Source organism: Tamandua tetradactyla, chromosome 24, assembly GCF_023851605.1.
Source record: "Tamandua tetradactyla isolate mTamTet1 chromosome 24, mTamTet1.pri, whole genome shotgun sequence".
In the NCBI taxonomy this organism is placed as follows: Eukaryota; Metazoa; Chordata; class Mammalia; order Pilosa; family Myrmecophagidae; genus Tamandua; species Tamandua tetradactyla.
In genome coordinates, this window is record NC_135350.1 from 5,408,142 (window position 1) to 5,428,171 (window position 20,030).

General features: G+C 34.9%; 1 pseudogene; it reads left to right on the forward strand.

The window, feature by feature from the left end:
- The first annotated feature begins 699 nt into the window (after positions 1 to 699).
- On the forward strand, positions 700 to 18,982 carry LOC143668563 (vasculin pseudogene; annotated as a pseudogene).
- The last annotated feature ends 1,048 nt before the right edge of the window (positions 18,983 to 20,030 follow it).

Here is a 20,030-nt window from a genome sequence, read left to right on the forward strand (position 1 = left end):
GCGAATGCCCCTAGACTTGACATCCAGTAATGCCTGTCACTCACATCAACAGTATAGGAAGTCTCTTAGAAACTGTTCCAGTAAGGACAGGATGCCAGAGAGGTCAGCATGTGTAGGCAGTCACTGTGTGACTGTTTATAAAAAAACTATGATGCCAGCTAGGTCCCAGAGAGGGAGACAGGATTTACAGATGGAGACATGATAAACTGAAGCTGGAAGAGAGTCCCAAGGTGATGTGCCAAATGAAAGAGAAGAAAGACAAAAGGGACAAGGATGAGGAGGAGGCAGGACCCAAGAGAAGGGCCTGAAGAGATGGCTGATATATAGGTCCAGATGGTGACTACATATCTTGAAAGGAGGCACTAGAAGCAAGATTGAGGAGAAAGTATCTTAGCCATGTTGACAGTGGACTAGATGCTAGGCAAGCTTGACAAGGGTTACAGAACAGAGTAAAAAGAGGGTTGGAGCTAGGTGTGTTCTGAGTTCCCAACAGCATTCAAGATGGAAAATGCCACCAGATGAAAGAGAAACTGCAAGCAGGGGAGAGAAGGGGGCACATTGGTTCAAGGATGGAGAGACAGATGAGGTGTAGAAGGAAAAAAAATACCAAAAAGAAAAAAAAACACACAGGCCAAGACACAGCAAATGACAGGGAGAGCCATAGATTTGAGAATAGGTCCTGGGTTTCAGCACCAAATTATGTTGGTCCCAGCCTTACCTGGCCAGGAGTCCTGGTTCTTTACTGGACGAGACAAAGAACTGAAACGTGTGTCATGTTTGGGTGAGCAAGGTGATTTATTAAACACGCAATTAAGAGAGAAAGAAAGCCTGGCCAGGAGTCTTGGTAAACTCGAGTCAAAGCTGGGAGAGCTAAGTAATTTGTTAAAAGCGGTGAGTAAAGAGAGGAAGTAATATGTCCTATGAAGGACGGGCTCAGTTGGTGAAGAACCAGATTAACCTGGATTAAGTTTAGTTCAGGGTTTTATGGGGCCAGCTGATGGGAGTATTGTGCACCTGTTACTAGGGGGCTTTTCTGTGGTTTTTCCTTTGTGGCTTTGTTTCTTGCTTTAACAGGGTGTTCTGACTGCACTTTGCTTATTTTAACCATTTAACCATTTGCTGAAGGCAGAATGTTTTAATTGCAGTTTGCTCTATTTAACCACCATTAGAGGTGGTTTTAGCCTTCTGTGGGTTGCCTTTGGGTGTTTCCCTTTATCCCATGTGGTGGGCCCATAACTTACTATCTAACATTAACCCACAGAAATGCGTTCTGCAAGTTATGTTGTATTTCAGTGAAAAAGCTGTATAATTATGGGAATATTAAAATAAAATATCTAATTTACAAGCACTTATTTTCATTTCACTTATATGAAATATTAGCAATAACATTTTTAGAAATAGACTTTTATAAGGTTGAGTAACTTTTCAGAGACAAGAGTACTGCATTAGAGAAGATTTTCCCCAAATATGGCAGCTGTTCCTTCTCAAGTAAGCTCACTTTCATCAGCTAGTGATTTTTGAGGCAAAAGTTCAACTGCTTAAGACACAAAGATGAATTCTGAGCTTAGTAATGTTAACTAACATATCAAAGAATGTCAATTATTTCTTTCTAGAAAGTACTAAGAATAAATAAACTTCCTTTTGAGATAATTGGGTTTCCATCAATTTATGTTCATTTTTCTTTCTGGTGGCCAAGAGTGGAATGAGAAATTAGGTGCCAAAAAAAATTACTGACTAAAAATTACTCATTTTAATCTGTGTCTGCAGACATAAATTTTGGGAAGCTAAAAATTGAATATATTAAAGAAAGTTGGAGCCACAAATGGCTGTCATTCTATCATGCACTATTGAGAAGGACTTGTAGATTCCAAGCAAGGGGAGAAATTAATGATTTTTCCAAGTAATGGGAAGAAAACTGGACTCTACAGGTTAACTTCTGGAAAATATTTTCCATCCTTAGCCATCCTTATGCATGAAGCGTCATAAAAAGAGTAATCCATAAAACAGCACAACATTTTGCTTCATGATTAAACTTGTCATTCGTTCACGGTCTTAGTTGTGAGTGACTCAATTGGTTTCTATTAGGTCTGCCCATTTGAGTTTGTGATATATTGTCAGTAGTTGAAGTAATGGTATGCAAAAGCTTGTAAATTAATCTGTTGATAAATAAGAAACTTCATTTTGCTTATAGAATAGCTCAATATCTGAAAATAAATGAGAGAATACTATTAAAAAATCCTTAACAGGTATTTAAAATAGGGTAATTAATTTACATATTAATTTTCAATGCCAAGAAATTGATGTTTGCAGACTAGGGAAGAGGAACTTACAAACAATAAAATAATAAATGATGTTTTCCAGCTCAAAAAATTGCCATTTGAAAGGCAACACATATTAGTACATGAAAAAAAAGGGATTTATTCTATATCTGAAGCCATTTAAAATTATATCACATGTCCATTTTTATTGTTTATTTGAAGAGTACAAATTAAAAGCAAAATAATGAATGATTATCTGAGAATTAATTTTTCACTTACACAATTGCACCAGTTTTAGTTTTGAGAATAGCTCCAAAGAAGTAATTTTAGATAAAAATGAATAATTTGGGTTGGAATTGGTGATTATATTTTTGATCAATTCTCATCTGTCTCTAGCTGGAACATTTGCAATAAGCTTGTATGAAACTATGGGAGGCACCTTGAAGTCCATCTAATTTTATTTGTGGAGGGACTGTTTTTTGTATCTGAAGAAAATAGTAGGAATTTATCTACCTTGAGTACTAAGGAGGAGCTAAAACAGAGTTTAGGACAAGACTGCTCAAAATTTTTCCTCGTTTCCCCTTTCACAGCCATAGTCCTTAAAAGTTCTCATGTAATCTACTCCCTCCATTTATCCTTTACTGGTTTTTCCTGCTGCTCTCTTCCTATTCAATCAATTTCTATGACATTGTTTCTTGCTATTTTTTGAACATAAAGACCATGTTCCTGACTTTGGAGTTTGCAGACTCTTTTCTTAATTGGGACTGTTTCCTTTCCCTATGCCTGTTTGGCTCATGCTCTCCTTCAAGTCACTTTTCAATACAACTATTATTTCCACATCTACTTGAAACTGTAACCCTCCCAAGCTCCACTCTAAAACTCTTGGTTTTTCCTTACACTGTTCTATCTTTTTTTTTTCCCAGAGAGCTTTCATAGTCTAAGAAAGTTTTAAATTTATTATTTAGAATGCACAGATGTGTTGTGTAAGAAAAAGGATTGTTTGTGTGGATTTGCACGTGTATTTGTGTGTGGATATGTGTTATTCACCTATGTACCTTAAGACCGTACAATACTGACTGGCTTCCTAGTGGAATTCAATACTTTTTAAAATAAATGAATGAGGGCAGGCAACAGTGGCTCAGTGGCAGAGTTCTTGCCTGCCATGCCAGAGACCCGCGTCCATTTCCCGGTGCCTGCCCATGTTAAAAATAAATAATAAACGAATTAATGTGTGATGTCTGTGTTAAAAATGCATTGTTATTCTGCAGAAAGTCTCATTTATGTACTATTCAAAAGCAGGCAGTGTGGAATTTTTTATCAAGGGTTTGTTAGTGTAAACAACACAAAGTCTAGCCCTGACGTTTACTTCCTCAAGTTTTGTAATTCCACAGAATACCTTCTGTTTGCTAAGAGATAGTAGGTCGTGTCTATTTCAGACATGATAAATTTGTTTTCACTCACTATTGAGAACAAGTATTGATGCTCCAATCAGTAACAAAGCTATTGGTACTATTCAGTTGGCATCTGTGCAAAGTTCAAGGTGATAGGGAAAATGTGTATTATCTAGATTAAAAGATCACTGACCCTAGGTTACTCATACCACCTACAATCATTTCCTGATGAATGGAATGTCTGTTAAAAATGATGAGTTCAAGTTCGCAAGGTACAAACTGATCTATTAATTGCTGATGGAAGGAAGTGAAGCAGTTAAGGAACATTAGGAACAGTTTTTTTCTTAAAGAAAAGAAGAAAGAGCATAGACATAAAAGATGGTCGGAGTTTGGGATCTTGGTGTAAACCTATATTAAAGACTTTAAAAGAGGAAGCGGTAAAACAGAAATTAATGGGAGAAAAGGAAGAGAACTGATCTGTGGCTTCTGACAGGAAGAAATGCCTGTGGAGATCCTGCTTTCGATCAGAAGCCATCATTTCCTATTCCAGATAATCACGACATTTAATTTGCCACAACAGTCAAAAAAAACATCAAGACCTACTGATGAGATCCCCTTCTGACATACCTGAACATATTTAAATTTTTTTTAAATTTTTGTTAATAAAACCAATCAACATACAAGACAAACATTCTTAACGTATGAACATTCCATACTTGGTGTGCAAGCAATGGCTCACAATATCATTATATAGTAGTATATTCAAAATGACCATGATCATTTTGTAGAACATTTGCAGCACTCCAAAAAAAGAAATAAAAAGAAAATAGAAACAACTTATACATACCATACTCCATACCCCTCCCTCTCATTAACAACTACTATTTCCTTCTACCCAATTTAAATTTCATATGAACAAACCCCAAGATTGAGGGTTCAGCATATTGATTTTGTTGTCCTCACTGCTTGTGAGAATATCAGCCTTCACCAATTGGGGAATTTGAATTTTTCCTCTTTCTCACCATTCCCCCAAGGGGACTTTGCACATACTTTTTTATTCACTGTTCAAATCACTCTGGGATTTATTGGGGCATAACTCTGGACAAACCTACAAAATCTCATGTCCTACTCAAAGTTCCATGTACTTATAGTGTTAAGTTAGACTGTCTATATAAGTTATATTAGGAGATGCACTAGTCAAAATATAAATTTTGTACCAAATAAACATTTTTTGCTTTACTCTCACACATTAGTTAAAGTTTTAAAACATGAATTACCATCTATTTTCAACACCCTGCAATATTGACATTCCTTTGTTTTTCCTCATGCAAAAACATTTTGTAATTTGTAAATTTGGTCACTATCATTGTACACTCTACACATTCCTACATTATACCATCTTAGTCTTTATCGTGTATTTTTCCTTCTGATTTCATTTGTGCCCCCACCCTCCTCCCTCTATCATTCTCACATTCAGCTTCATTCATACACTCCATATTTTAAAAGCATCATTCTATCACCTTGTTCACAATGGTAGAGGATATAGGAATCCTAATATCAATAAAAAATATTGAGTCAGTTTTGCAAGGCAAGCTGGCTACTGCAGCTGTCGTTATAACCCCTACCATAACCCCTAACTGCGGTGACAGTGTCAGGAATTGAAAGGGGTTTCAACAATGACTGCATTGAAGAAGAAAAAAGAAGGAGGAGAAGGAGGAGGAAGAGGAAGAGAAGGAGGAGAAGGAGGAGGAAGAGGAAGAGAAGGAGGAGAAGGAGAAGGAAGAGGAAGAGAAGGAGGAGAAGGAGGAGGAAGAAGAAAAACGAGGTTCCATGTACAGGAAAATAACGTAAATATTCAAATCTTGGTTTCTTATAGGTTTGGGACAGGTTGCTCTTTGGTTTTAGAAGTGGAAGAAATCAATCCAAGCCCAGTCCAAAGATATGCTAGCCTTTTAAGACAAATCTTTGGGGTTCTCTGTGTCTATAGCTTCAAAAGAGACCCATAGAAATAACTGGAGAAAAGTTCTCAGTTTTAGTTCATCAATGATAGTGGCTTCACCCTCCCCCCCAAAAATCTTTCTCTTATTTATAAAGCACAGATATACATACAATTCCTAAACATATATGCATTGTATCAATGATATAAAATTTCCAGAAGGAAGAAAAATGTCTAAAATCATCTTTTGAAGGGGTTGATACAAAAATAACTCACAAAACTGATCATGGTGTCTGTATGAGAATGGCTATGTTTTCTTAGAAGAAGAAGTAATGCAAAGTAAAGGGTAAGGTGGGTGTTTCTAAGATGCTGGCAATATTCTACCTCTTTCTCTGAGTGATAAATAAGGTGAGTGTTATTCATTGAGTTTAGTCTTACAGTTTTTGAAATTTGTATTAAATTTATATTTCAATAAAAAGACTTGGCTGGTTTAAAGGAAATCACTGAATAAAACTTACAAGAATGTAATCCTTTAATTTGGATTGAAATTCAATTTATATATACCATCTTATTATTTCTTTTCCATTTGACTCATGTATTGTGAATGGTCCTTTATAATAAATCTAACAAGAGTTGTACACGGTTTCTAACGATTATCTTAAATAGGTATTCAACAACACTTAAATGCAAAAACATGCAAAATTCATGGCCAAAACCAGACTCATTGATATATATATGTAAACGTGTCTCTACTAATCTGAGCATTCAAAGCAATTTCAAAACTCAAAATGATTTTATACAATACCTTGGACATTGATTTTAAAAAAGAAATGGAAAGGAAAATTGTCCAGGCAGATTGTTAAATACTTCAAAATATTTTTGTCAGAGAAGACAGTAGGAAAATTAGCCCAACCAGACATTTAACAGTATTATAAATTTCTATTAATTCAGATAAAGAGGTAGACAATTATTTGATTTTCCTCATATGGTTTTAACTGAACCTGTGACTTTTAAAGATGAGGAAACACAGATAGTAAAAACACTGAGTAAATAAGAGAGCTTTTCCAAATTCTGCATTTCATAAAATGAGTTGGCAATACTATTCAACGTATAGTCATATTCTGGAATTGTTGATTAAACAATTATTTCAGATGCATTTATGTTCAACCATTTGAAAAGGAAAGATAGGCATTAAAATTAGCTTTTACAGTTTGTTAACTGATCCTTACATTTTATATTCTGCATGATGGAAGTTTCTTAAGAAGAATAAAGGCAAGCCTTTTTGTGAATTTTTCTTCTTAAATGAAATATTTAAATGTTTAGGGGTAGTTATTTAGACTCTGAGAGATAAAAAAAAAATGGAGCTAGAGTTTTCAGAGGTTAAACCAAAACCTGAAACAGTTTCTTGAAATTAAAGTTAAAATGTGCTGTTGTTTCTATTTGTGAGCTTTTAAAAAGTTGTTACCCACAGTACTTCCAAATCAGAAACTAAGAAAATATAAGGTTAAACACATATGAGGTAATGGTGCATCTTATTACATTATATAGGATAAATTGTTTCTAATTTTAAAGTTTGGTAGTAAAATTTTATCATGACAAAACCTATACATTTGAATTTAAAGCAAGGCACCAGGATGCAAATCAATTAAATTACCAAAGTGCATGTCAAATCAAGATTGACTCGTGCTTACAGGAATTTGCATAAGCTTTTTAAAAATCTGATACTTCAACTTGGCAACCTATTCATTTTTAAACCAATATTAGGGTTCTAATTATTATTTAGCCCAACAGTTCTTACCTTCTTCAAGGCCAGACATGGAATTTTATAGCAAAGAATAAAATTCACAGGCCACCATAGTGTTCAAGGTAGAAATATATATAGAAATAGAGTTTTAACTATCATTAGAAGATTCTAGGAGCAGTTTTGCAAGGAGACTTGAAAGATGAAATATTGTAAAAAAAATCCTGCTGTAAGACAACTAAGGAATTAGAGAAAAGACTCATATATTAATATCTCAACCTAAAAATTCTGTTGTCAAAAAAAGAATGAATGCTATAAGGAAATGAAGACAATATAGAAGGATATAAAATGAAAAATCAAATTTTTCTCCCTCTCCATTCTTTTCCATATTATGGTCTCAGATAATAACTTATATATCATTTCAAAATGTTATTGATTCTACAAACATTAATTTTAAGCCAATATCTAGCTTTACTTATACATGTCATAATCACTTTTTTGTAGCTACAAAACTTCCATTTTGGGTTATATGCAAAATTGTCCTATTTTGATAGTAAAAAGGGACACTTGAAATGGTGAGTAAATGATCTAGGGGTAAATGAGAATTATACTTTTCAGAAAGGGTAAGAATAAACTGCAATCTGAATCCAAGTGATTGCAGCTCTACCAACCTAAGAAAAACTTAGGCAAATAAAAATCTATAAACAACTGTATAATCTCTGCAGTCTAGATGTTAGAAACCAGCGTTCTGTTCCTACTGACCTTCTGTTCCCAGATCGCTGCCTTTCAGATGTAAATGAGAAAAAAACTGCTTCTTTTAATTCTTTGTAAATACTTTTGTTTTTAAATATTCAATGTTAATCTTTCTTTAGACAAATGTTAAAATGAAGGTAGTTCTAATTATAAATATGCAAATTTGCAAGTTCTGTTAGAAGCATTATATAGTGAAAAGAACATTTCTAAATGTGTTACAAAATTAATTTGAGTATCTTTGTGTATATAAATATATATCATTAAGAGAATCATTAGCGAGAATAAGGACTTTTTTACATATTTAAAATGACATCATGTGAGGATTAAATAATGAGAGTGAGAAATAATTTCTCAACTTGGAATATATGTCAGCCTTTAAAATATATAGTTACAAACATGGTGTTTGTTTATAAATAAAGCAAAGCAATTAAAATTATTAGACAAATCTTTCAATGAATCATTATAGACAGTTAATATACAATATATGCACAAGACATAATATGCAAGCTGAACATTATACTGTAGTAAGAAAATAAGTCCCACTTACCTATGTATCTCAGGCATAATTTTTCCCAACCCAGCTAAACTGTTATTAACTGCTGAGACATCCCATAATTTTGCATGCGTATTTGAATATTTTTCTCTTTGGATTATATTCAAATTTTAACATATTATTTAGTGTGCTCTACTTAGAACTTTGTTTACATGCAAAACAAAACAATAGAAACGGAATTGTATCTGAAGCTGAAATGAGTATCATATTACTTTTAAATGTGTAGAAGTATAAATGCATATCTAACAGGTATGTTCGTATTCAATTATGACAGGTATTACCAATTTAATTTGCAGAAAGTTTGTACCAATTCATACTTTCAGCATAATAAATTGTCTATTTCTACTTGCCTTTTGTTAATCTAGAATGTGGAATATGTTTAGAGTTATGTGTAGAAAAGATAGTGTAGACTTGTATCTCTCTGTCCCCAACCCCCCCCACCCCCCACCCCACCCCCCGCTAAGGAAGTGCAACTTGATGAGCAGGAATGAATAAAGCAGACTGAGTCGTTTTACAAGTGATTTCTCACTCATAGGACCAGGGTAGCCATCTGAACATGTGTTTTATAGGGAATCTGATTTAATCTGCCACACATGGGAAAGCATTGAAGGGCAGAAAGAGACTGAAGGCTATACATCTCAGGACTTGAGGAAACTTACTATTCCTATATCCTCCTGACATCCTATTCCCTTGAAGGAAAAAATTCCCAGACAGCATCTCTGGAATCTCCACCCAGTGGCAAAAGGTGACTCAGGCCTAGCATTTCCCAATCCCCTACCTAGTGGCAGAAAGAAGACTAGATCCAATGTCTCTTGGCCCCTCACCCAGTGACAGAGGGAAATCCATATTCTGTGTCTTCCACTTGGCAGTGGAATGTGTCCCAGGTGCAGCATCTCCTGAATTCTACTCACACCAACTAGGTGGTTGAATTCCCCAATGTGCCAGTAAGGATTGAGTGGGAACTGCATTATAACCAAGCACACCAACTAGCAGTGCCAGGGAAACACTCTCTGTACCACAGGACAAGCGTCTCACAACCTTCATCAAATAGCACCAAGTGGGCCAAGGAGATGCCTTCTACAACTATAGTACAATACCAGCAGGGACAGATCCAGCACCAAACCAGCACCAGGTGAGCAAAGCAGAACAGATGGCAGGGACTCTGAGACTAAATTGTCTGTGAAAACACAGCCCACAAAATTAGGCCATAGCACATGCATTAAAAAACAAAACTGGGTAACTAACTGTTAAAATAGAAAATTTAAATAGGACACTAGGGTCACCTGATATAATGTCCAAATTGTTCAGGAATTAAAAAAAAAATCACTCATCACATCAGAAATTAATAAATTCACAGACCAATAAGAAAATATGTTAAACAGACACTAAACACTGACATAAATCAGATATTGGAGCTATGTGATAAGGAGTTTTAAAGAGTCATTAAAAAAAAAACAAAACTGTTTCATTGACCATTTTCAAATATTCCTAAAACAAATGAGAAAGAAATCTTCACCAAAGAAAAGAAGATATTAAAAAGAACTAAATGGAAATTGCAGGTGGAATTTAGTTCATCCTCTAGGACAGCTAGAAAACAGCCAAGAGTTTTCTGGAACAACAGTTTGGGGAACTTCTATGACCAGCTGCGTATCATAAACCAGACTGGAATGAGTGGAAGGGCTGAAACCACAATGCAAAACTGTAAGTAAAGTCTTCCATGCTGTGGAGGCCAGTGCCACTCCATCACTGGCACAGCTGATTATCTGAGAGTTTCCCTCTGGTGGGAAACAAAAGCCCACTCCACCAGGAACAAGGGAAAGAATTGAACCTGGTTCAATTCCCAGTGCCTGCCCATGCAAAAACAAACAAACAAACAAACAAAACAACAACAGCAACAACAAAAGAGGGTGAGGTCTAGCACAGGTGGTGGCTATTATTTACAGAATCCATGTCCCAGGATCTAAAAACAGAAAGAGTTTAAGTTCCCATTTCTGCCTCAGTCTCTATCTCAACCTTGCCCCTTGGAAAGAACCGGGTCTGTTAAGAATTAAACACACAGCACCAGTTTATACCAGTGGGGGGCAGTGGACTGGACAAGCACTATCTGCTGGGCAAGACAGGAAAAGGAAAGAATCAAGAGACATCAAAGGAAAAACTGGCACCTGCTGGGTCTCATCCACCAGGAAACTTGATACTGATTATACCCTCTTCCTGATTCCTGGGCCTGCCTTGTCTGGGAAAATCACATTGGGAATGATCCTATCTGGAGGGAATGTGACAATCATCAAAAAACTCTAAGCAGTGGAAGAACCAGAAAAACAAGAACTGAAAAATTCTGATCAGTTAAACAGAAGTTATGACAGAGGTCTGGAATAAGTTAACTGAAAGTGAAAGAACAGAAAGAGAACAAAGCCAATCAACAAGAAAACCATAGGTTAAAGAGAGAAAACCACCTCTAGGATAAGTTATCAAGGGAATGAGATGTCCAGAAACCAGTAAAAAAAAAATCACAAATCATACTAAGAAGCACAAAGACATGGCCCAATCAAACGAACAAACTAACACTTCACATGAGACGTAAGAGTTGAAACAACTAACTAAAGATGTTCAAACAAATCTTCTAAATCAATTCAATGAGTTGAAGAGGATTTGCCAAAAGAGTTGAAAGATTATAAAGAAGACATGGGATAGCCATGCAGAAAAACTCAAAAACTTGAAAAAAGAAATGGTAAAACTTATGGGAATGACGTGCACAATAGAAGAGATGAAAACACAATGGAGAACTGTAGCAGCAGATGTGAAGAAGCAGAAGAAAAGATTAGTGAAGCAGAGGACAGGACATCTAAATCCTACACCCACAAGAATAGATGGGGAAAAGATGAGCAAGGTCTCAGGGTATCAGTGACAACATGAAGCACGGGAACATATGTGTCATGGATGTCTGAGAAGGAGAAACGAAGAGGAAAGGGGAAGAAAGAATAATGGAGGAAATAATCACTGAAAATTCCCCAACTCTTATGAAGACATAAAATTGCAAATCCAAGAAACACAGCCTACACCAAACAGAATAGGTCCAAATAGACCTTTACAAAGACACTTACTAATCAGACTGTCAAATGTCAAAGACAAAGAGAATTCTGAAAACGGCAACAGAAAAGCAATTCATCATATACAAGTGAAACTCAGTAAGATTAAGTGTGGATTTCTCACCAGAAACCACTGAGGTCAGAAGACAGTGTACGATATATTTAAAACACAGTAAAAGAAAAATTGCCAACCAAAAAGTCTATAGCTATAAAAACTGTCTTTAAAAATGATTGAAAGTTTAAAATATTTGCAGAAAAACAGACACTGAGGAAGTTTGTAAATAAGAGACCTACTCTAAAGAAATACTAAAGGGAGCACTACAGATAAATAGGAACAATGGGAGAAAAATGTTTGGAGAAATGAATGGAAATAAAGATTATCAGTAAGTATAAAAAGAGAAAAAAATGTATAATATATAAAATCCACATATATGACAATGGATTAAACTCTCCAACCAAAAGACATAGACTGGCACAATGGATTGAGAAACAGGGCCCATCTATATGCTGTCTAAAAGAGATGCACTTTAGACCCAAAGGCAAAAACTGGTTGAATGTAAAAGTTGGGAGAAATATCTTTCATACAAACAACAACTAGGAAAGAGCAGGGTTAGCTAAACAAATATCATAAAAGTTAAAATTAAAATGCAAAGCAATTTAAAGACACAAAGGAGTACACTATATATTAATATAAGTGACAACTCATCATGAACACATAACAATTATATATATTTATGTGCCAAACTAGAGGGCCCCAAAGTACATGAGGCATACAGTGACAGCACTGAAGGAAGAAGTAGACACCTCTACAATAATAGTTTGAGATTTCAATACACCACTTTCATTAATAGGTAGATTGTCTAGAGAGAGGACCAATAAGGAAATAGAAGTCTTGAATAGGATGATAAATGAATTAAACTTAACAGACATTTAAGAACATTGCATCCCGCAACAGCAGGATAAACGTTTTTCCCCAAGTATTCATGGATCAGTCTCCAGGACAGACCACATGCTGGGTCACAAAGCAAGTCTCAATAAATTTAAAAAGATCACACTTATACAAAACACTTTCTCAGATAGTAATGGAATGAAACTGGAAATCAATAACAAGCAGAAGGCTGGAATATGCATAAACATATGGAGAGTAAACAACACAAACAACTAGTGGGTCGAGGAAGAATTTACAAGAGAAATCAGAAAATACCTGGAGGCAAATGAAAACAAGAACACAACATATCAAAACATATGGGATGCCACAAAGGCATGCTAAGAGGGAAATTTATTGCCTTAAATGATTATCTTAAAAAAGTAGAAAGCAAAAACAAGCAATTAACTTCTCACTTGGAGGAACAAGAGAAAGAACAACAAACTAACATCAAAGCAAGCGAAAGGAAAGAACTAACACGTATTTGAGCAGAAATAAACGAAATTGAGAACATGAAAACAATAGAATCGATCAAGGAATTCAATAAAACCAATGGAATCTTAGCTAGGCTGAAAGAGAGAGAGAGAGAGAGAGAGAGAGAGGATGCAAATAAAATAAGAAATGGGTGGGGCGGTATAACTACTGACACTGAAGAACCAAAGGAGCTACTGATAGGATACTATGACCATCTACAAGCTAACACACTAGACAACTAGAACAAATGAACATCTTCCTAGAAAAGCAGGAGCAACTAACATCAACTTGAAAAGAAATAAAAGACATCACAAACCAGTCACAAGTAAAGAAATTAAATCAATCATCAGAAACCTCCTTTAAAGAAAAGTCCAGCACCAGGTAGCATCATATGCGTATTCACCAGGTAGCATCATATGCACATTCAAGAAGAAATTAGTACCAATCCTGCTCACACTCTTCTAAAAATTGAAGAGGAGGGAAAGAAACCTAACGCATTCAATGAAGCCAATGCCAACCTAATACCTAAGTCAGACAAAGATACTACAAGAAAAGAAAATTATAGGAGGCGCAAAGGTAGTTCAGTGGTAGAATTCTTGCCCCCCATGCAGGAGACCTGGGATCAATTCCTGGCCCATGCGCTTTCCACCCACAAAAAAATTCAGCAGATGGTGCTGCAAAAATGGGATAGTTACATGGAAAAAGAATGAAATGTGACCCCACCATACAACATACAAAAAAAAAAAAAGAAAGAAAGAAAGAAAAGAAAATTATAGATGAATATCTCTAATGAATATAGATGAAAAAAATCCTCAGCTAAATATTTGCCAACTGAATATAGCAGCACATTAAAAGAATAATACACCATGACCAAGTGGAATTTATTTCACATACATAATGATGGTTCAACATAAGAAGATCAATTAATGTAATACACCATATCAATAAATCAAAGCTGAAAAGCCACATGATCATATTGATTGATGCCGAAAAGGCATCTAACAGAATTTAGCATCATTTCCTGATGATGACACTTCAAAGTATAGGAAAAGAAGGAAACTTCCTCAACATGATGATGAAGGGAATGTATGAAAAACCCAAAGTGACATAATACTCAATGGGGAAAGACTGAAAGCTTTCCCCCTAAGACCAGGAACAAGACAATGATGTCCACCAACACCATTGTTATTCAGTATTGGGAAATTCTAGCTAGACCAATTAGGCAAGAAAAACATAAAAGTCATCCAAATTGGAAAGGAAGAAGTAAAACTTTCACTTTTTGCAAATGACATAATCCTATATGCGGAAAATTCTTATAAAGCTACAGAGAAGCTACTAGAGGTAATAAATGAGTACAGCAAAGTGGCAGGATACAAATTGATATGCAAAATTCAGTAGTGTTTCCATGTACTAATACAGAGCAATTTTAAGAGGAAATTAAAAAAATGCATTTACAATAGCAACCAAATGAATCAAATATTTAGTGATAAATCTAACCAAGTACATAAAAGGCTTGAATACAAAAAACTAAAAAACATCACAAAAAGAAATCAAGGAAGACTTAAATAAATTGAAGGAAATATCATATTCATGGATTTTTAGACTAAATGTATTTAATATGTCAATTATAGTCAAATTGTTTTATAGATTCAATGCCACACCTATTAAAATCCCAACAACTTACTTGGCAGAAATATAAAACAAATATTCAAATTTATATGGTAGGGCAGAGTGCCCTGAATAGCTAAAAATATCTTGAGAAAGTAAAATGAAGTGGCGTATCTCATGACACCTGACTTAAAGCGTATTACAAATTTACAGTAGTCAAAGCAGTATGGTACTGGCATAAAGATAGATCTACTGATCAATGGAATACAATTTAGTGTTTCGAAGTAGACCCTCTCACTTATGGACAATTGATTTTTGAAAAGGCAGTCAAGTTGACTCAAGTGGGACAGAGAAGCCTGTTCAACAAATGGGGCTTTGAGGACTGGATATCTAAGTCCAAACCAAAGAAAGAGGATGCCTATATTATACCTTATATAAAAATGAACTCAAAATGGACCAAAAACCTGAACAATACAACTAAGAAAAATATCCACAAGAAAGTATTAGGAAATATCTTGAAGATTTCATGATAAGAGGTGGTTTCCTAGCTCCTACACCCAAAGTGTGAGCAATAAAAGAAAAAATAGATAAATAAGATCTCCTCAAAATGGAAAACTTTTGTGCAACAAAGGACTTTGTCAGGAAAATAGAAAGGCATCCTATGCAATGGGAGAAAATATTTGGAAAACACGTATCAGAAGTGATTTTAATATCCAGAATATACAAAGAGAAATCCTGTAAATCACCAGCAAAAATATAAACAACCCAATTAAAAAGTGGATAAATGATATGGGCAGACACTTTTCCAAAGAGAAAGTATATAGGACACAAAAACGTATGAAAAGATGCCCAACTTCACTAGCTATTAAGGAAATGCAAATCAAAACCTCAATGGCTTTTACAATAGCCATTATCAAAAACCAGAAGACTACAATTGCTGGAGAGGATATGGAGCAGAGGTACGCTTGTTTTGTGTTGGTGGGAATGTGGAATGGTTCACCACTCTGGAAGCCAGTTGGTGTTTCCTCAGGAGACTAATTATGTGGTAGCAACCCTGTTATTCGGTATGTTCATTGTAGTGGTGAATGCAACTATGTTATTTTATAGGAAGCCATTGATGGTACACTTAGGATGGATTGAATAAAGCTGTTTAAAAAATAAACAGAAGCACGCAAGTGGTGGAGAATATGTATAATGAGAGATGCACCTATTCACTGTTGGTGGGGAAGTAGAATAGTGCAGGGTCTCTGGCGGGCAGCGCGGTAGTTCAACAGGAGACTAAGTATAGGGCCGCCATACAATTTTGCAACCCTGTTATTTGGTATATACCTGAAAGAACTGAAAGTAGGGACATACACAAATATTTACACACTGGTGTTTATGGAGGCATTATCACAATTTGCTATTAGCAACGTTTCTAGGATTGACACTAATCCAGGCTCTAGTTATTATACAGTAGGACAGTCTTAAATATAGATAGTGCTATATAACGATAAAAGAAAAAAAAAAGAAAAAAGAAAAAACAAAACAAAAAAATCCTACCATGTTTCTACCTTAAATTACATGATTTTATAGAACAGCTGATAAATTTTAGAGTTTTTAATTATTTCTGAAACATTTCTACATTTCTAGTATTCTTAAGATTATTGGAATAAAAATATAGATCAACATCTAAGCAAACTGTGTATTCAGGAAACATTTCCCCTCTGATACAAAGCAGAGAAATGGAAGAACAGGATGGACCTGAGGGTAAACAAGCCTCAGGCTGGTATAATCACATTTTCTGACATTATCTTTAAAGAATTAGCCACATAGCAGTAAGAAACTGACTATGAATACAAAATAGAGAACGTATAGAAAAGTAGAACAATAAAGTGTTATATATTCATCACTTACTAGCCTGTGATACTGGATACATTATTTCAATTTTCAAAATAATGATTTAGGCATAGTTAAAACAATATAGAAGGCATTCAATAATTAGTTATGAAAGTGATTGGAATTTACTCATTTCCAGCACTCATCTAGTATTTACCAAATATAGCCACATAGATTTATATGTAAGCACATTTATTAATTAACTTGTGTTCCCTAATTTAAATGAAACCTTTAGAGCAATTTGTGCATAAAATAATAAAAACTGTTATAGAGTCTTGTCAAAATGTACTTAAATAGTAAATTTATTCTTTCATTGATTGTATAATTTTCATGCCTACTCATCCCTTAAATAGAGTTCTGTGAAAGCTAACAAAAGAAGTCTCTATTTCAGACTGAGTATTCTGAAAGGCCTTTCTGAGAAGTAGATAGGTTAAGAACTAAGGGTTGACCCTGGTGCCTGCCCATGCGAAAAAACAAAAAAACTAAGGGTTGAGAATGAGTCCTTATGAGGATAACCCTTTATCCTCATAAAATGAGTGAGGATAACAGCTTTAGAGTATATGGAAGTCTGGAGAAAAGCTGTAAGTTGTTAAAGATCTAAAGCAAAGCCTTTGAGCTTGGAGCCTGGTAAGTGTGTCAGAATAAGAGATAGGATAATTTTGGAAAGTCAGGCACCAAAAAGATTCAGTAGGACTATTGAAACCGTGAAATATTGTTTTCTATCCTTAATACAATGTGTAATCACTGCATTTTTTGTGACAATGACACTACTGAAGGATACTTACTTAAGAAGTAACTTTATGTCCAACACTTTATCTGTGACATTACCCAAGTGAGCTCATTGACCGAGGCACATACAAGACAATGCCTTTCCATCAGGATTTTGAGAAAAGAGAGTTTATTGTGAGGTTGGCCATAAAAAGGTTTGGGATATTTATGATGCAGTTTTGGGTAAGTGGGTTTGAGGGATTGGTTTAGGATCAAGAGAGGTGACATGGGTTAAGAGTTAGTCTAAAATGGAGCATGCACAATTCCGAATCATGTTACCTCATGTGTCACATGTTTAAAAATGGTGCCTTAGCATGATCAGTGGGTATGACTTTTACTATTAAAGGTGAAGTTGACTTGACATGAGAACTTCTGACTGTGTATGTCCTTGTGGCTAGAACCAGGCAGGACTGGCTTCAGCAAGTGTTGCAGAGGGAGAAGAAACAATGCATATCTTGTGGCGATGTAAGCTTTTTAAGAATAAACATTAAGTAGGAGCCCAAGAAAACAGAAAAAGTGAAATGGAAACTTTTGCAAGCCAGCTTTAGTGGAAAAGTGGGCTAATAGGTGTTGGCTTCATCTGCCACTTATTAAAATCAAAAAGTTCAAATCTAAATGAGCAAGATTACCATTAATAAAGGCATAACAGAATAAATCTTTAGCTAAAGGTGTACGGGGCCCACGAACCCAGATACAAACATACCCAATAAAAAAAAATTCTCCCAAGCTCTTCTCTTAGAATATCCTCTGGCTATCTGGATTCCCAGTACTAGGATATCTTCAATCAGCTACTTAAGAATGCGACTGGGCCAAGTGTTTATAAAGGCTTAGTCCCTAAACCTGCTCCATCTACAAAACCTACAAAATGGAAAAGCCAAACCAAAGAAAATAAAGTTGAGACTTCTTTCCCGCATGAACTGTATATGGGGTTGGCAACTTTAACTCTTACAAATCAACTGCCAAGAATTTTAGTTCAACAACAAATTCAGTAAAAGAGTGTATTAACTCAAATTCATTTTCACCTGTTGACAAACTTAATCAGCAGCCTTGTCTAATCAAACTTACACGAATGTGCACTGATAGGAAAAGTGAGTTTTTGAAAGCGTGGAAAATGGACAGAATAGAAAAAGAACAAGAAAATGAAAGCATGCTGGCTCAGAGAAAGATGACGACTCATTTAATTTGTATAACAGCAATAGTACTCATCAAGAGATGTATATTAACTGAAACGTTAATGAAAGTGAAATTCCACATGAGAATGGTAATGCTTTGGTGATTTCCCAATAGATCATTAGATCTTCAACCTTTTGGCAAACCAATGTTCTTTAACCTTTACTTGAAGTAGAGCACAGGTTGTTAAAGGAAATGGTTTGGCAGGAAGACGGTGAAAATGCTAAAACCTGTGCTCCCTTGGCTAGGGATAAAATAAGAGAATTCCAAGTTATTAGTGAACAATTACAGAAGAATGGTTGCACAAAAAACCGTGTTTTGAAAAATGACATGATCTATGACTTCTTGTTTGGGCCCCGGAAAAACAGCACTTTCCAACCCCTATTGAGAATGATGACAGGGACAACTAGCAGTGACACATCAGACGATGACAGTGTGTGAAGGATTTCCTAACAGCTTTAAATTTTACTGTGATACATCTCTCATACATTTGGGGGTGAATTTAAAAGATGAAAACCTATAGTTTGTGTAGTAAAATTTCCCATTGGAAGATTATTTTTGGGGGGAGGGTGGACTTCTTCAATATGAAGACAACCAAGAATGTTGTGTTGGCCTGTGTTGAACATTATTTCTTCGTAAGTGAATGTTGTGGAAATGAGGACTTGGATTGATCCAGCATCGACTTTCTTCATCACTGTAGCATTTCTCTGACTAGCAGCAATTTCTCATTCAATAATAAAAAAAGTGTAATATTTTACAAAATGTATATATAGGCATAAAATATCATTTTCAAAATTGGCTGTAAAATTGTAAATTATTTCCTTTTTTCTTTCGTTTTTTGCAATAAGTTAATTGTGACATGATATACAATTAATCCAGATTTTAAAAAGTTGATTCCACATTTGTGAATGGCTGTTTTAATGGCTACAGACATATAATCAGGAATGTCTTATTTATCTGCATTTTATTTATTTTATTGGCCAGAACTTTACAATTGATAGTGAATGCAATCTTTATATATGCTTCATATTAATAGCTAACGTGTTGAAAATACCATTAAATTTATAGACATGACTGTATCTGATGCATGACAGTAAGCTTATGACTCAAATTCTATGCATGGAATTTTGAATAGAAGTAAAACGATACTGAGAATTGTAAAATATTAGGAAATATCTTTCACTTGTATTATAATTAATCATCCATATTCTTAAGTACCTATATTTTTTAAATGTTGAGAATTATTTGGAAACCAGATGGGCTGCACTATAATGTACTGGGAATGACTTCTGCTTTAAAAATAAAACTGCTATTTTCAGTTGATTGTTAATGCCAATGAATGTGATTTCTTGGCCTTTCTCCAGATCCCAGCTGCCATATAAAGAAACTATTTTTGCAACATACTTGCTCTATTTTTTAATATATGCACTTTTTTCATTTTTCAGAGTATTAAAGAAAACCATGAAATTAATTCCACATCTGCCTATCA